The sequence below is a fragment of the Bos mutus genome, chromosome 1 (genome assembly GCF_027580195.1).
Source record: "Bos mutus isolate GX-2022 chromosome 1, NWIPB_WYAK_1.1, whole genome shotgun sequence".
NCBI lineage: Eukaryota > Metazoa > Chordata > Mammalia > Artiodactyla > Bovidae > Bos > Bos mutus.
The window spans coordinates 60,228,865-60,246,038 of record NC_091617.1 but is presented as its reverse complement, the minus strand read 5'-3'; the positions used below and the strand labels follow the sequence as shown (position 1 = coordinate 60,246,038).

The following is a 17,174-nucleotide window of genomic DNA, read 5'->3' as shown; positions in this document are numbered from 1 at the left end:
GCAGTATAATGCCAAATCCCACGGTGGGTAAGGCATACCTCCAAGCTGTCCTGACTATAGCAAGAGGCCTGAATATTTATATTCCAGCACCCTGGAATCATTGGTTAATGGCTTTATTGGCGTGGGGACAGAAATTCCTGAGCATTTCAAGAATTCTATATATTTAGGCAAAACCAAAACAAAACCTCTAGCAGCCTGAGGACAACCCACTGACAAAAGTCCTCAGGTACTGGCTGTTCTAAGTGCACCTCATTTGGAGACAATATTCATGAAAATGGTAGGGGATGTGAAGCAATATGGGCAGAGCACTGATAGAATGTACTTCAGAGAGGATAGCACTGTTGCCTACAAAATATGGATATCGCCCTTATTTCTTAGTACATTCCTTGCTTTTTTTTCCCCATTTTCCTCCCCTGTTCCCTTCCAACTTTAGAGAACTGCCTCATTATCTGAAAAGCACCATGCTGTTTCATGTTTCCTTGTCTTTGTACATGATTTTCCTTCTCTGGAGTGCCCTTAACTCACCTCCTCTCTTTGACTGGCTGACAAATTCTTGCCCCATCCTTGAAAACCCTACTAAAGCTTTACCTTCTTTGTGATGTCTTCTTTAACGGAATCTGAAGGAATAGATACTTATTTCATCATAAAACTGTAGCACCTTTAGTCTCTAGCACAGGACATATCCTATATTGTAACTTTTAATTTGTATAACTGCTTACTTAGGTTATGTTATCCACATTTTTATTTATCTTTGAAAACGTAGAACCCTGATCCACGTTTGGTATGTGGTAGTATCAGTGGCTTCCCTGGTAGCTCAGGTGGTAAAAAAAAAATCTGCCTGCAATACCGAAGACCCTAGTTCGATCCCAGGATCAGGAGGATCTCCTGGAGAAGGGAATGGCAACCCGCTCCAGCATTATTGCCTAGAGAATTCCATGGACAGACCATGGGGTTGCAAAGAGTTGGATACGACTAAGTGACTAACACACAGCATCAGGAAATGTTTCTGATTGGAACTCAATGTATATTAAAAAAATTGAATATTAGGAGACACATGGAATTTTTGACTTGGAGGATTCTTTTGAAGTAATCATGTCCAAGTTCCTACCTAGTGTAAAAATCTCTATCTGTTGAATTCACATCAGTGGATATTTGTTCTTTTTTATATTGAATAATGTTTTAACTAAAACTATCACCTTTTTGTTTAGGCAGGGTTCAGCAGTAATAATCTGCTGTGGTAATGCTTGCTGCTTGGGGTCAAAACCTCCACACTCTTCCCTAAGTAATTAGAGTTAATATTAGTCCTGAAATTCTATTTTTAGAACTTTAAGCTAAATTTTCATAGACTTAGTAGTGCTTTTGATGATCAACACTTTCTAGGTTGAGAAGTCAGGAGACTATCAACACAAAAATCTATACGCAGATCACATGCACAGTTGACCTTATCCCATCACTGCACATTCCAGGAGCATGAACATTCACTCTTGCTTGTGTGTTTTCACTGATTATGTCAAGGGAAGGGTATCCTCTTGCTGAAGTCTTTTCTGTGACCCTGTCATACGTTTGTAAATCATATGGCCAAACTTTAGCAATACAGTTTGTGGCTTTCAATAGTCTAATGTGAAGAGAAAATGAAAAATAAATAATAATGAACAATGCTTTGTTATATTCAGAAGGACAAAGAATGTAGACTCTGAACAAGACACAGGCCTGTTTTAAAGACAGAAATTATGGATGATCTAGAAGAGGTAAGAAGTATAATTGATATAAAAGTGACTACAATGTGAATTTATCCAGCATCACTGTAACCAAAGCAGGCCTCTCTGCCTGTCATCCTTCTTTTATGTTAGAAAGTATGTTTTATGCTCTTTACACAACTTTTCCCCACCCAACAGGACCTCTGTCATCCCTTGCCTATCTTACCACAGCTGGAAGTTGGCTGGTTTTGGAATAGAAACGAGAGAGCCTGTGTTTTCATTTTTTTCCCTATGCCATCTGTTCACAGAATAGATTACAGTTGCCTCCAGTTAAAAAGCAGATTGTCTTGGCCCGAGGTCAGGAGAGAAGTCTCAGCATCCTGTTTGACAGTTGAAACTCTCTTCCCCATCTCTGCAAGACTGGAATGTAACATCTGCAATAAGAACTTGGGTCCCTTGACTGGCTCCTCTGGCTATTGCCTAGCAACCCTTCCTGGAAATTCACAAGAGCACCTCTTCTTTCTGTGGCCTGGCTTCCTATTTCTTCTTTGTGTTTTCTACTAGGCTTATCTTTTTGAAAAAATGACTGCTGACAACCTTGATTTACCTTCAAATATGCTTGCGCTCGGAACTTTCAGAACTTTGGTTCTGGTGAACATTAAAGCTGGTGAAAGACCTATAGTTGTCTTTTGCCAAATCATTTTGGCATTATCTTCAAAAGAAAATTTTGTATTCATCTGTCTCTTTATTTTGATTATTGGAGATTGGGAACAGAGAAAGAAGACAGTGAAGCTGAAAATTAGAACCTTTCCCAGATTGCTGGGCCACCACACACACATGTATGCGTGTGTGTGTGTGTGTGTGTGTGTGTGTGTGTGTGTGTATTCTATCTGCCTTCTCTTCTCTAAGCCCTCCCTTGGCATCTAGTAAAAGAGCCCTTATTTTCATCTTTAAAAAGATTTATAAAAGTAGAAAAGTCCTTTTGTTAGATCCAGCCAATTGCAAAATAATATGCCTTTTAGGTGATAGAGATGGTTGTTGGTGTAAATTGTCCAGAGCCATAAAATGGCAAAAGTAATTGAGAATCAATAGCTAAATGAAGAAATAGTCAACATTGTCCCATCTCTACCTTCAGGTGAATTGACCAGAAGATTACTTGAAACTCTGAAAAACAAAGTCAGTGTATGCATCTTTCTAATGACGTCTTAATTTCTTAGTCAAGTGACCTGACATCTTTTCTTGATGCTTCTGCAACATTTGTTGTGCTATGACACCTTTTTCATACCTATTCTTCTTAGATGTCCACCTCCTTCCTCCAAAGGTTCAGCTTCCACCTGTCAATATTCTAGTCAGCTTTCAAGATTCAGTGTAAATATTACTTCTCCCACTAATATTTCTCTGATCCCATTAGCTGGAGGCTCCAGGCTGGAAGATGGCATTTTAGAGGAAGTGAAAAAGAATGCATGCCATATGACTGTACTGGAATACCTGTGGCGGGTGAGTGGGCATGAAGAGTGGCAATGTGGGTTGTAGACCAGATGGTGGGTTACCTTGAGTGTCTGCTCAAGGCTGTAGAACTTAGGAGGTAAGAGATGTAAAATCATGATAATATTTTTTATTAGAACAGAACACTAGGGAAATTAATTCTGTGGCTAATAAAAGACTTACTAGAAAAAAATCTCTCTGATAATCCTTTTACTATCTTACCACTGTGCCACACTAACCAACCACTGTGTCATTGGCTCTTCCTGTGTGCTGGAGCTTTAGCGTACTCAGGCAAATCTGAATTATACACCCACGTCTGCTGCTTTTTGACCATGTGATCCTGGGGCTCTCCCAGAGTTTGTTTCCTTATCTGTAAAATGAGAAATATCATATTAAAAATTTCACAAAATTCTTTTGAGGGTTAAATAAAATGATATATGTAAGGTAATCCTATGGTAAGTACTCAGTAATTGGTATCTATTTATAGTAGTATTAATATCAATAATAATAAATGTTCCTTACTTGATTTCTGTACTTCACATTTCAATAAGATCAATGTACACACACTGACTAAAATCACCCACTGCTAAGACTTTCTTTGCCTATATAAAACACTTGTTGCTGTGGGCTAAATTGTGTTCCACACCCCCCGCCCAAACAAAACAAAACAAAATAGTTCTTCAGAATGTGACCTTATTTGGAGATAGGTTATCGAGATAATCAAGTTAAAATGTGGTCATTAGGGTAGGTTCTAATCCATATGAGTGTTATCCTTAGAAAGGAAACCTGGATACATAGGGAGGGTGATATGAAAGTACAGGGAGAAGATGGCCATGGTCAAGCCAAGGAGAGAGGCCTGGAACAGATCCTTCCTCACAGCCCTCATAGAAGCCAGCGCTGCCAGCACCTAGATAGCAGAGTTTTAGCCTCCAGAACTGTGAGAAAGAAAACTTGTGTTGTTTAAGTTAAAAACTCTGCTACAGCAGCACTAGAAAACCAATACATACCCCAAACAGTTCCCAAGGCATTCATTATCTTTTACTTACTCCATTCTGCCTCACATGATAATTGGACAGGATAGATATCTTAAAATAGTCAAATATATTAAGTAAAGGCATTTCTGTAAAAAGATTTACAAGAGTCCTTAATAATGGTGAGAGAAGAGCCTGAGATCCTGGTGAATCTTTAAGTTTGCAGAGATGAGTAGTTTGGCCCTATGAAGGGTTGATCCCTGGATTGGGAAGATCCCCTGGAGGAGGGCATGGCAACCCACTCTACTATTCTTGTCTGGAGAATTCCATGGACAGAGGAGCCTCGTGGGCTACAGTCCATGGAATCACAGAGTCAGACAGCAAACGCACATACAAACACACTTTGATGTTCAGGCTGGATTGGCTTACAGCTTGCCTACAGCACAGCCTCTCTGGACTTGAGATTCAACTTGACCCTCAACAGGTCACATTTTATTTTATTTCTTGTACCTTTAAGAGTCCTCTCATGTAGTTGGGACTAAAAAAAAAAAATCCTGCAATGCCAAAGATCTACCTTACATTGCTGAAGGCAGCTATGTGCCCCCTACTATTTGGGACTCTAAGAAGTTTTCTCATAGAATCATAACACCTGAGGATCAGAAGAATTTTAATCAATTTTCTCGTGCAGTAGATATGGAAACTGAATCCATAAGATAGGAAATATCTTGGCCAAAGTTGTGCAGCTCATTTCAGTTTTACCTAATTTCACTCTTCCTTTTTAGACTCTTAGTGAGAGAGAGAGAGAGACACATAAGCAGAGTATTTCCTCCTCATCTTCTTTCTCTTTGATTTTATCTTGTAGTATTCCTCCTTCTTGAGTTTTGCATGGAAATAACAGGATCCAAGTTGTGACCCTGTTACTGAGTGCAGCTCAATGACTTATACATATTCCTGCTTGTCCTATACTCCAGCCAGCCTCGGAGACTGCTTAGCTCCAAGCATCTCAATAATTCATTTTGCGTATTCTAGTCAATTTTGTTTTGACATACAGCTTTTGAAAGTGAAGGGAAGGAAAGGGAGAGGAGAGGGAGCTTTGCCCTGGGTAGGCATGCTGGACTTCTTCAAATTAGCCAAAGATAATCACTTTAAAATTGTGTGAGAGGATTGCACCTTCTAAAATATATGACTCAGAAATAAATGTGTTTTTTGTGTGGGTGGACAGGTGGTGCTATGCAAGAAAAGGGGGAAAAAAAATCACAAAACGCCCCCTCAAAGTTAACTTTTCTCTGCTTAGGAATTTTATATTGTTCACATGTACTGAGAACAATGCACCATCTGTCATCAATATTGGGAATCATCCAGCTGATTTGTTAACTTTATCCCTCTGTATATCCCATGTCACCTGTTCCTCCAGGTTAATGAATCTAAATATATATTTGAAAATGCAGTCACTACCAACCCTGACTGTGCATCAGACTCATCTTGTGAGCCTAACACAAATAAGCAAACACAGATGCTGAGGTCCTACTTCCAGAAATTCTGAGTCATTTGGGCTGAGATGTGGATCATACGTCAGTATTTCCTTGAAATCTTTCCAGGTGATTCTAATGTACAGGCTGCTGAGGACAACTGATTTAGTGGTTCCATGAGTCAAGACAACTGATGACTGAGATGGATGAAATATAGGACTATACCTGGGAATAATGACAATAAAGTGAGAGGCAATCTCGTCCTGAATTGAGACCTGGGACAGCAGCAGCAGCCTAGGAAGTAAGCAGATAGAGTATGGAGGATGGTGCTACTGGGTTTTGGCCTCAAAACACATGATGCATCACTTTAAAGAGGAAGGTGGAAGATTACAGTGCATTGCTAAGCAGAGATGAGCCAAATAATTCTCTGGTTTGATTAACCAGAAGTGAAATGGATTTGTACTTATTTAACAAAGTCCCTTTACATGACTTGGTTTGAGCTTAGCATATGTAGATCTCAGTTGAAGGAGGAAAGTGCTAGTTAGAGTGCAGCTATTAGGCACCAATACCCTAATGAGCCAACTGTGGCATGTAATCAATGTGTGAAAAATGGGTGATTCTCACTAATGCCCTGCTAATGTTTTCATAATGATCTGTCAAAGTACCGGAGTTAATTATTGTCATAGCATTTTGGCCCAGATTCACTGGGATGATCCTGGCATTGGTGAACAAGAACATACATTGCCAGTTTATCACCTACTTTGAGTCTTTCTTTCTGTTAATATTTGTCCTCACATAAAGATCCTACATGACATTTTCTCTATACTTTAAAATATGTATTTATATTTTTCTATCATCTTCTTTCCCAAGCTCCATGTTTCATCTTTTCTTCCTATTTCCTTTTCCTTTTGTTGCAAAAAATACTGGATGAGAATGCAAGAGCCTCAACATCTAATCCTGGTTCTACCATAAAGGCAAGCCATTTCATTTCTCTGTGTCTGTTTGTAGGAATTAAGGAACCGGATAAGCCACAATAAAGGAATTAGGTAAATGATGACAATGTCCTTTTAGCTTTAAAATCATAGCATTCTGGATTTCCCTTGTATGTCTCCTCTGTGTGTCCATGGCATCATTTTTTTTTTTTAACTTTTCACTGTGATGACTCATTTTTGAACCATGAGACATGTAAGTAAGCCAGATATCTACTAGTAATCAATGGCACAGGAAATGGAGTTTACCTACTATAGAGACTTAGCGGAGGAAGGAGAAAATAGAACTTTCAGATACTTGGGAGTGTTTCAGTGAAAACATGCTCCCAACTACATAGCAAGGTGACACTGCCACCTCCAAACTTTCTCCTAGGATAGTTATTCTTGTGGAATAATGTTTCACTAATAATCTCTTAAACAGTGTATCATCATAGCAGTGCCATGGATCAGTACAGCATCTAGTGATGAGCTCAGATCTCTTCTCATCTCAGTTTTAACATCCCTGTGAGATAGTTGGAGCAGCTAATAACTATCCCTTCTTTGTTGATGGGAAGCAGGCAAAAGGAGATTAATAACATTTATAGTCAAAGTGAACTTGCATAATGCATGTTTACCTTTTAAAGCAATCTTTCCTTCAAGACTGTCCTTGTGTGTGTGTGTGTGTGTGTGTGTGTGTGTGTATTTACTTTCTCAGCAAATGTAACTCAGCATAGTAAGGCACTATATCCTTTTTCACCTTCAAGTTAAATTGAGAAAGAGTGCACTTTTTACTCTCCAAAGAGGCAAAAGCTGTAACAAACAGCAAATTTGGAGATATTTTTAAAAATTAAAAAATATTTAAACATTACCTTAGAGCAAATGTCAGCAAACTTGTTCTATAAAAGGATAGAGTAAGTATTTTAGATTCTGTAGGCCACATGTCACATATTCTTTCTTTTCTTTAATTGCAACCTTTTACAAATGAAAAACAATTTTTTCCTGAAGAGTTTAAAAAAACAGACCATGGGCGAGATTTGGCCCTTGGGTCATAGTTCACCACCCCCCGCCTTAGAGTCCTGCGCATATTGTGTAGCCCTGAGACTGAGACAGTCCTAAATCCTGAGACACTTAGGCCAAGGGGAACACTGATGCTTACATTCAGGTGCTCATTCAGGGACATCAAGATTCATTAAATTGGCATCTAAGAGGTGATCTCTGTGGTAGTCAACCAAAAACAAGACCCATTTCTTACAAAGAATATATTTTCCAATAAGCAATGTGAAATCTTAAATAGCAGATCTTCAAATTCTGTCAAAAGCTTCTTGGCCTCCCAGTATAGCTCATTGTTCAAGGCATCTCCAGTTTATACAAGTGATGTGTTTCTGAAAAGTAGTGCTAAAATTGAATATTGCAGAGTGAATCTTTTTTTTTTCTCTCCTTTTTTTTCCCATATTAACTTCAACAATGGCTTCTTAGGGGGAAAAATATATTATTGTAAGACATGATGAAGAATATGACCTTTATAATACTAATATTTTCTTCATTTTCAGTAATGACCAATTGTATTCACTTTGTTCTCCTATACAATACTGCCTGTGAAAAGTTAGTCAAGAGGCAACCAAAATACACGGTTCTTCATACATGTATAATGCATGCATGCGTATGTGTACATGTACAAACACGCAGTGCTGAATATGTCAAGTACTTAATACCTGTTTCATCAGGTATTCCCAGTGACCCAGAGAACTTGTACATTTGCCAAAGAGAATCCTTAGTAGGGAGAGACCAAAGGAAATGCTTTATATGAAAGAACCCAGCAACATTTTAATATCCTTTTCACATTGAAATCTAATGACACCAAAAAGGTGATGGAAACAAAATGGGAGTAAATATTTCCTTTAAAATAAAGCAAGCATACTTTTCCATAAGAGTGCTAATAAAGACTAAAAACCTAAGTCCATTTTGTCCAAATTCAGATCAATTGTACCTGTATTATATCTTTGTACAACGAAGAATATAAGTAGGAAGCAACCTTTGATTTAGCATTCTGATTTTGATGCATTGAACCTATCCATTGTAAGAATATAAGTCCAACTATAATCATAGTTGTAAGAGATAAAAGCAAACAAAAAATAAAGCTATAAGCAATCTAAAAATCAATCAATAGAAGAATGCTTGAAGTTGATATGTATATTCGTATTATGAAATATTTTGCAATCTGTGATAGGAATGAGTTGGATCTGAATCTATTAATGCAGAAGAACGTCCACAATGTGTTGCTGAGTCACAGAGTCATTTATATACTGTGATCCCCACTTTGTAAACATGACCCCCTTAATGGGTATACAGGTTAATAGGAGCATGGAAGAATATAGCATACATCATGGCTGTTTAAATTGGTTTTCAGGAGGGTCCAGTAGGGTAGAGACTGTGATTTTTTCTTTATTCATCAACTTAGCAAAGACAATTAAGATAGGCAAAAGCACAAAGGTAAAGGAAATATAAGGTATAATTACATGAATCTATAATTAATCTTAGATAATACCAGTTAATGAGGTATACATCAATTATATGCCAACCAAAGTATAAGAAACATTGATTTTAATAATCATAGATTCTATAACTTTAATCTGACATATAGATAATGATAATAGCTAACTGTAATTTCATGTGGTTTTAGTACTATGCTCGGAGAAGGCAATGGCACCCCACTCCAGCACTCTTGCCTGGAAAATCCCATGGATGGAGGAGCCTGGTAGGCTGCAGTCCACGGGGTCGTTAAGAGTCAGACACCACTGAGCAACTTCACTTTCACTTTTCACTTTCATGCATTGGAAAAGGGTATGGCAACCCACTCCAATGTTCTTGCCTGGAGAATCCCAGGGATGGGGGAGCCTGGTGGGCTGCTGTCTCTGGGGTCGCACAGAGTCGGACACGACTGAAGCGACTTAGCAGCAGCAGTAGCAGCAGCAGTACTATGCTTAGCACTTTATATTGCTTATCTTTTTTTACCCATAGTAACCCTAGGAGCAACCTAGGAGTATGATGCTATTGATGACCCCATTTTACCAATAAGAAGATTCATGAGGTGGAATCAGTTGCTCATCTAAAGTCCTTGTTCTCAGCTAAGTCTTGCTATTATAAAAAGTGTATGGTGGTGCCCTAAAAAGGCTCCAAGTATATAGAGTCTTACACATAGGAAAGTCAGTGACTATATAATTGCTGAATCAGAAATTCTAAACACAGAAGGCTTGTGAGTTTATGAGGATGATTAGGTTTTTCTCTTTTAATCCTATATTTGCCTATACATTAACCCAGATTATGACATTGCTTCAGGTTATCTATGTATAACCCTTTTCTTTGCTTGTCAAAAATATTTCTTCTCACCTTGGTTCTTCTGTGTATCATAAATCATTTTGATTGTGCTGATTCTTATGGCATCTACTCATGGTCAGTTTTTTTTTTCCCTCCAATATCTTATGACTTTCTTTAGAGGATTCTTAAGTATCATTTCCAGTTGTATGAACTTTCATTTCTATTCCACATACCCACTTGATCTGAACAATCATCTGAAAGTTTGTTATACCATGCCATTTCTCTTAGTACTCATCACAGTCTTCCCATAGCTTTTAAGATAAAATCTAAATTCCCGCCTCAGCCTACAAAGGCCACACATGATCTGGCCTTTTTGTCATTTCCAATAACATATACTTTATTTTACATGACTCAGACTAGCTGTACTCACTTATTGAAATGGCCATCCCTGGATCTCTGTGTCTGGGTTCTCCTTGTCTTTCTCAGCTTCTCAGGTAGCTTTGGCCACCCAGTCACTTTCTGCTCCAGCAGACTGTTTTATTTCTGTGTATGAGAACATATAAGGATATATCATTGATCAATTACTATAGAAATTAAACTTATAGTCAGTAATACAATTGAATTTTTCATTGATGGTGACTTTTACATCTTTAAAGTCTACCTTGTATAATAACAACATTTGAAATTCCTGCAAACACACAAATGCTCTTTTCAATAAGAATGAACTCATTTAAATCTGGTAGGACTCACTTTTTCTTGCTCTATGCAATTACTAATAGAAAAAGAACAGGCCAAACATAACTTGTGTTACGTGTTTTAATTCTGCCATCTACATATTATGTGACCTTGACCAAGGTTAATTTAACTTTGTCAAATTCAATTCAATCAGCTGTTAATGTAAATCATTTAATTATCTTATGGCCATATCTACCATACAGACTAGGTGAAATGGTTTTCTAATTGAGAGATTTCAGGGAGTTCTCAAGTCAACATTATTGTAGTTTTATACAATGATTATTTATTTCTATAGTTAAATTTTTGTCTATACTGCTAGACTGCGAGTTTCAAGACATCAAAGATACCGACTATCTTGTATGTCTAAGAATCCTTGGCATCAAATTAAGTGCCTAAACAGAGGACCCTCAATAAATATTTGTTGAATTAATTACTTAAGTTCTGAGTATCAAATATTATGAATTTTAAAATCCACTGCAAATGTACAGAATTAAATTATTCTCTTCACTATTATAACCTCTTCTCATTCTTCTTTAAACCCATGAAAAAAAAACGCACCCAGAGGGTAAGTGGATAACAAGAAAATATTTTTATAGAGGCCTCTATCTATCATGTGACTATGAAAAGTTCCCCAAATTAGTGAATCAGCAGCATTCTGGCAGTTTAATCACATATGTCTCTTGAAGGAAATACCATATCAGCCACCAGGAGCAATTCACTAACCAGACCACTCACCTGGAGCTGAGCCTGGTCATAGAACCTCAGGTTGACTCTATAGTGATAAGACTTGGTGCCCTTCAGGACATTTAGTTGGGCACTGTGATTGGGAGGGATAGCTCTGGTTGGTTTTAGGCCCTAGACAGAACAAACATTCTCAGAAAGGCACTCCAAAGTTTAACCCTCACCCCCACCTCTCAGAATAGAAACCTGGTCATGGTTCTACTTTCTAGGGTCTGGAGTAGAAGAGCAAGTAGTGTTGATACCTAGAGCATAATACACTCAGAGAGATGTGCTAAATTGAGTTGCTGGCTCTAATTCTGGTCCCCCAATTAGCAAGTTATTTTCAAGCCAACTGTATTCTCTGTTACTGTATTGGTTAAAGGAGGCTAATGCTGTTTTTCTAATATATATATATATTGTATGTATATGTGTGTTCAAGTGTTACAGGTACATGTATTCTTTATAGAGAATAAAGGGTTCTTCAGAAGTTAAATTTTACTAGCAGTCATGAAAATCGTGAAAATAAAAGAGGTGGTTGGGCTATGACTTTGAACAAAAAGTAGCGCGGTGGCCAATACATTTGACAGCGAGTCTGTATGTGATAGAGGAAATAGTATTTGAACTGGTAGGGTGAAGAAAGGATGGATACAGGTGAAATGCTTGAAATTGTTTTCTTAGAAATAGTTCTAGTAAAGAAGATGAATTATGTTGATGGCTGTCTTAAAATATAGAGCTAAAGAGTTGGGTTTTATGTTAAAATATCTGTTGAGAGGTTATGGAACTAATTGATGAAAAGTATTTTAGGAAGATCGATTTGGCATTAAGTGATGGGTTACATAAATATTAATAGGTGCTAATTGACCTCACAGGGACATCTTTGTAATGTTTTCCCCATCTTTAATTTCCTAAAAGTTTTGTTTTGGCATCAGTAAAAATACCTAATCTGGAGATATCTGAATGTATAAATCAAAGCATTGCTCTGGTTAAATTAAGAACTGTGTTAAGAATAAATGCTTAAAGATGGATTGACTGATAGTAAAGAAATGTTCTTTACTAGCATGAACCCAAGTACCATTAATAACAAAAATTAAACTATGATTTTCATAAAGTGTTTATGTAGTTTCAAGGATAAAACTCCAATCCCATTACAGACTCCTAATGTAAGAAGTGCTGTTGTTGCTGTTTCTTTTGTCTTTTGTTTTTGAAACATCAGGTCAAGCTCTGGTGTGGTCTATGAAGAGAAAATATTTTGTCATTGTAACAAGAAAGAAGAATTCTTCTTCATCACACATTTTATCTAAAATGAGAAACACAAGATTTTTACATTAGAGGAATAGGTAATGAAATTCAAGAGTAGTTTATCATCAATATTTAAAACTAATCCACACAGTGGGTATTTTACCTTTTTATGATTGTAGAATTTGGAGTATTCTTTGTAAGGAATTGATAAGACACAGAACATTTAATGACCACACCTCTCCTACTTATGTTTTAAAAGTTTGTTGGCAAACTTTGTTCTAATTATTCTAAAGTTCTGAAGAGTAAATCTTGCTATATTGGCAGCAAAACTCCCTGAACATTAATGAACTTAATGTATTGTTGCATCAGATAAAATTATAAAAATGTAAAATTTATACATAATAAAAAATATATACAATAGTTATCCTACAAAGAAAGTAGTCACAAATGATAAAAGTTCACATGAATGTATACATGTTGAAGTGTTTTTATAAAAAATAAGACTTTAGTGTATAGAAAATGTGTTGTGATTTTAATCCTCAAAACACTAGAGGGTTCAGTTACTAAAGTAATAATTTAGAATGTTCTCAAAATAAATTGTTGATTTTACTCAGTTTCTTCTCAATTCTTAATTTCAGGATGATGTAATATTCTTCAACTCTAAAAGTTAATAGAATGACTTACAGGCATCTCACGTGAAATCTACCCTTAAGCAGTGGTTTTATCATAAATAACAAAAAGTGATTTTTATTGAAAAAAAAGAAGAGTAAAAAGGAAAGATACAACACTTTATGTATATTCTGATATTCACAGTATAACACAAAAGCAGACTTGTGTGCACACACACACACACGCAAAAATCCACACAAGAAAAAATAGTAAATGTTTAGTAGTGTTCTGCATTAAATGGTGGAACTAGGGGTCTTTATATTTACTATTTTCATTTTTAGTGTTTTATGAATTTGCTAAACTTAGTGCATTCATTTTCTTTAAAAATGTGTGTAAAATACTTTTTTAATTATGAAAGAAGGAGGGCATGTCGGTCCACTCCAGTATTCTTGCCTGGAGAATCCCATGGACAGAGGAGCCTGGCAGGCTGTGGTCCACAGGGTTGCAATGAGTTGGACATGACTGAAGCAACTTAGCACACATGCATGCATTTCCAAAAACCAGTCTGAGATACAAGGGGTTGGGACTTCAACTTGTGAATTTTGGGTGGCACTAGGAAATGGCAACCCACTCCAGTATTCTTGCCTGGAGAATCCTGTGGACAGAGGAGCCTGGAGGGCTACAGTCCATGGGGTCACAGCAAAAGAGCTGGACATGACTTATTGACTAGACAATTATAACAATTCAACCCATAACAAAATGTATTTCCCCTAAGATTCCAGAATACCTTTATGTTCTGCATGTGACCATTTTTCTCTCAGTCTTCTCTAGATTCCTGTACCACTTCCTAAAACAATTGTGCATTCTAGAGCTGCTAGAGGGCAAGCCCACATCCCAGTTCTTCATTACTTCTTGATGTCCCTTTTTTTTGATAGACCTACCAAGGTGGGGAGAGGGAGTACAACCAATGAATTCCAGAAAGAGGTTTTCCAGAAGATAAGAGTAAATCTCTCATGGGAATGAATGCTCCTATCCTTTGGCTCAGACTGCAGCTAGTGTTGTAAATAATATTTTTCTTCTGACTGCTCTCTGTGTATCACATCCAGACATTTATTAAAACTGTTTGCTACATCCATCTGCCTCAGCCTGTAGGTTGTAAGGTCTTTGTAGGCAAAGGTTCTGTCTTTATTATTGTATTCCTCACAACCTCCATGTGAAAGCCTTCATATGATAGGATCTGCCTTCTTTTTTCTAACTTTGTTCTTATGCCTGTGGAAAAGCTATGAATTTCAGTGCTACATAATAAAATTATTTCTTCTTTAAAATTTTAGGCTAAATTTTACACATTGGATATTAAATATCATTCTTGAATTTGCCCTTAAACACTACCTATATACTTCCATTAGCACAGATTACTTTATATTCTAGATTTTGTTGTTGTTGTTAAATCTCATAGCTACTTAGATTTATTAAATATAAGCTTTTTTTTTCTAAGGAGAGAAAATTCTAGTTGGCCATGAATTTATGTTTCATCTTTTAAAATGCTGCTTGTTTTTGAAATTTTATATAGGGTAAATTTATAGCCAACCTTAGGTGATTTTTTTCAGTTAAATCATATATATGTACACATATATGTATATACATATAATATGCATACATGCTTGTGTGTATGTATATATACATACAATTATACAAATATTACCTAGGTCTTAGAAATATTAATGCAAATTTTTTGTTTAGGAATAATTGCATTTCTTATATTCTGATTTATGTGTGTGATAGCCCAAGCTTTTGTTATTTTTCCACAATTAATAGAAGAACTGACCTCTATTATAGCTTGTTTTGATGAAGCATTCAGTCACTAATGGTTCCTTCAACATGTCATACTCACAGATAGGAAATTCTATTAAAAGTGTTTAACGTGACTGTAGACATTGTTTTTCCTTTGGATTTGAGTGCTAAGAAGCCCATTTGACTAGAGCCAGCTTTTCCAAATGAGTCCTCTTTTAGAGGGAGCTAATAAAGTACATTCAGAACCAGGCTAACTACTTTCACCTAACTTTGAGCATGTTTTATTGAACAATAAACAAATAATCACTGTCAGTTACAAAGATTAGTTGCAACTTCCTACTCGATCTTTTTCTGTGTTTAAAAATATGTCTTCTGAGATACAGGTAGGCTACATGTATAGTAATGAAAGTATTTTGAAGGGCTTACAGAAGAATTCGTATGATTTCTGCCCATGCTTGGCAGTCTCTTCTTTTGGAGTTGAGTATCAGATTGCCTTTAGCCCTGTTTTCCGTGTGTTAGCATGGTTTTAACCTGTCAGGAGAGGTTTTCCTCCTTCTTTGTGCATGGCTGAATGCTGTAGGCATCCCTCTGAGCCTTTACCAGTGCTCTTCTCACACTATTAATTAAATCAGAAATATTATTACAGCATTTAAAAGAACATATCAGGCAGCTAACATTTTCCACCCACCTGCATTTACCAGAAGCAATTGTGCTCCCACTTACTCACCTGCCACTCACATCCTGAGGTTAAAAGAATGTTCATTTGTGCTTACAGACCAGTACGTTCTTAGATGGCATATAGTCACAGGCATTAGGCCTAAAAGGAATGTGTGGGGAAACAAAGATAAGAGGACAAGTGAAAATAATTACTGTTGCTCGTAAGCAGTGGGTTTCATTTGACATAAAAAGGAACAGTAAGAAAATGAATACATGTAAAAAATGGAAAGAAATACCCTGTTCAGACATCAAAAGACTTAAGTCAGAAAGAAGTACACTTGGTAGAAAGTGAGGCCATAGAAGGGATATACAAACATAAGGTATATTTAAGTCCTCATGTCTTTGTAATGGATGGCTGTCTGATTTCTCTTTTTGGGTTTTATGATGTATTCAGCACACACATACTCCATGCCCAACTTAGCAAATAGATCAACATATTGAAGATGCCAGGGTTTGTGATTTCCCTAGTTTAAGTTCTTAGATACACATATCAAAAAATATAGGATCTTATTGGGCTATGTTCATACCTTGGATTCTTCTAATGAAAGGATCCAATTATCTTACCACTAATCTAATCAATTGCTACTGAACAGGTTGTTAATGTCTAATGTGCCAATTGGAAATGTTTAGATAAGGCATAGGAGTAATTGTTCTAGATACAAGATATGCTAACTGCCTTCTCCCAAAGTCTGGCAAATCAATTCATCCCCTCTCCTACCAATCTATTTTGGGATGGGCTAGGCAATACAATGGAGAAGGCAATGGCAGCCCATTCCAGTACTCTTGCCTGGAAAATCCCATGGACAGAGGAGCCTGGTGGGCTGCCATCTGTGGGGTTGCACAGAGTCGGACACGACTGAAGCGACATAGTAATAGTAGTAGTAGGCAATACAAATGGCTAGAAAGTGACTCAAGACTAGGTGGGGTGTGATTGATAAAAATTAAAAAAATTTTTTTTAAAAAATAGGGCAAAATAAATAGGTCTTTGACTTTGGTACCTAGAATTATTCCGTAATCCCAGCCACCATTAATAAAGCAAGGCAGAAATGGTAAACCTTAAGAACACAGAATTGATCTAGTATTTCTACATTTCCAGCCCTAAGCCTGGAGAAGGCAATGGCAACCCACTCCAGTACTGTTGCCTGGAAAATCCCATGGATGGAGGAGCCTGGTAGGCTGCAGTCCATGGGGTCTCGAAGAGTTGGACACGACTGAGCGACTTCACTTTCACTTTTCACTTTCATGCATTGGAAAAGGAAATGGCAACCCACTCCAGTGTTCTTGCCTGGAGAATCCCAGGGACGGGGGAGCCTGGTGGGCTGCCATCTATGGGATCTCACAGAGTCGGACATGACTGAAGCGACTTAGCAGCAGCAGCAACAGCCCTAAGCACCAAGTTGCTACTCAATACATGGTTTTCTAAAGTAATAAATGAACAGATGCATGGCTTCTCAGGCA

At 37.1% G+C, this 17,174-nt stretch overlaps 1 protein-coding gene across 2 annotated transcripts in view; it reads left to right on the top strand.

Annotated features, from left to right (window-relative positions):
• Window positions 1–17,174, top strand: part of LSAMP (limbic system associated membrane protein) — a 711,567-nt gene that overhangs the window by 63,700 nt on the left and 630,693 nt on the right. The window lies entirely within an intron of this gene.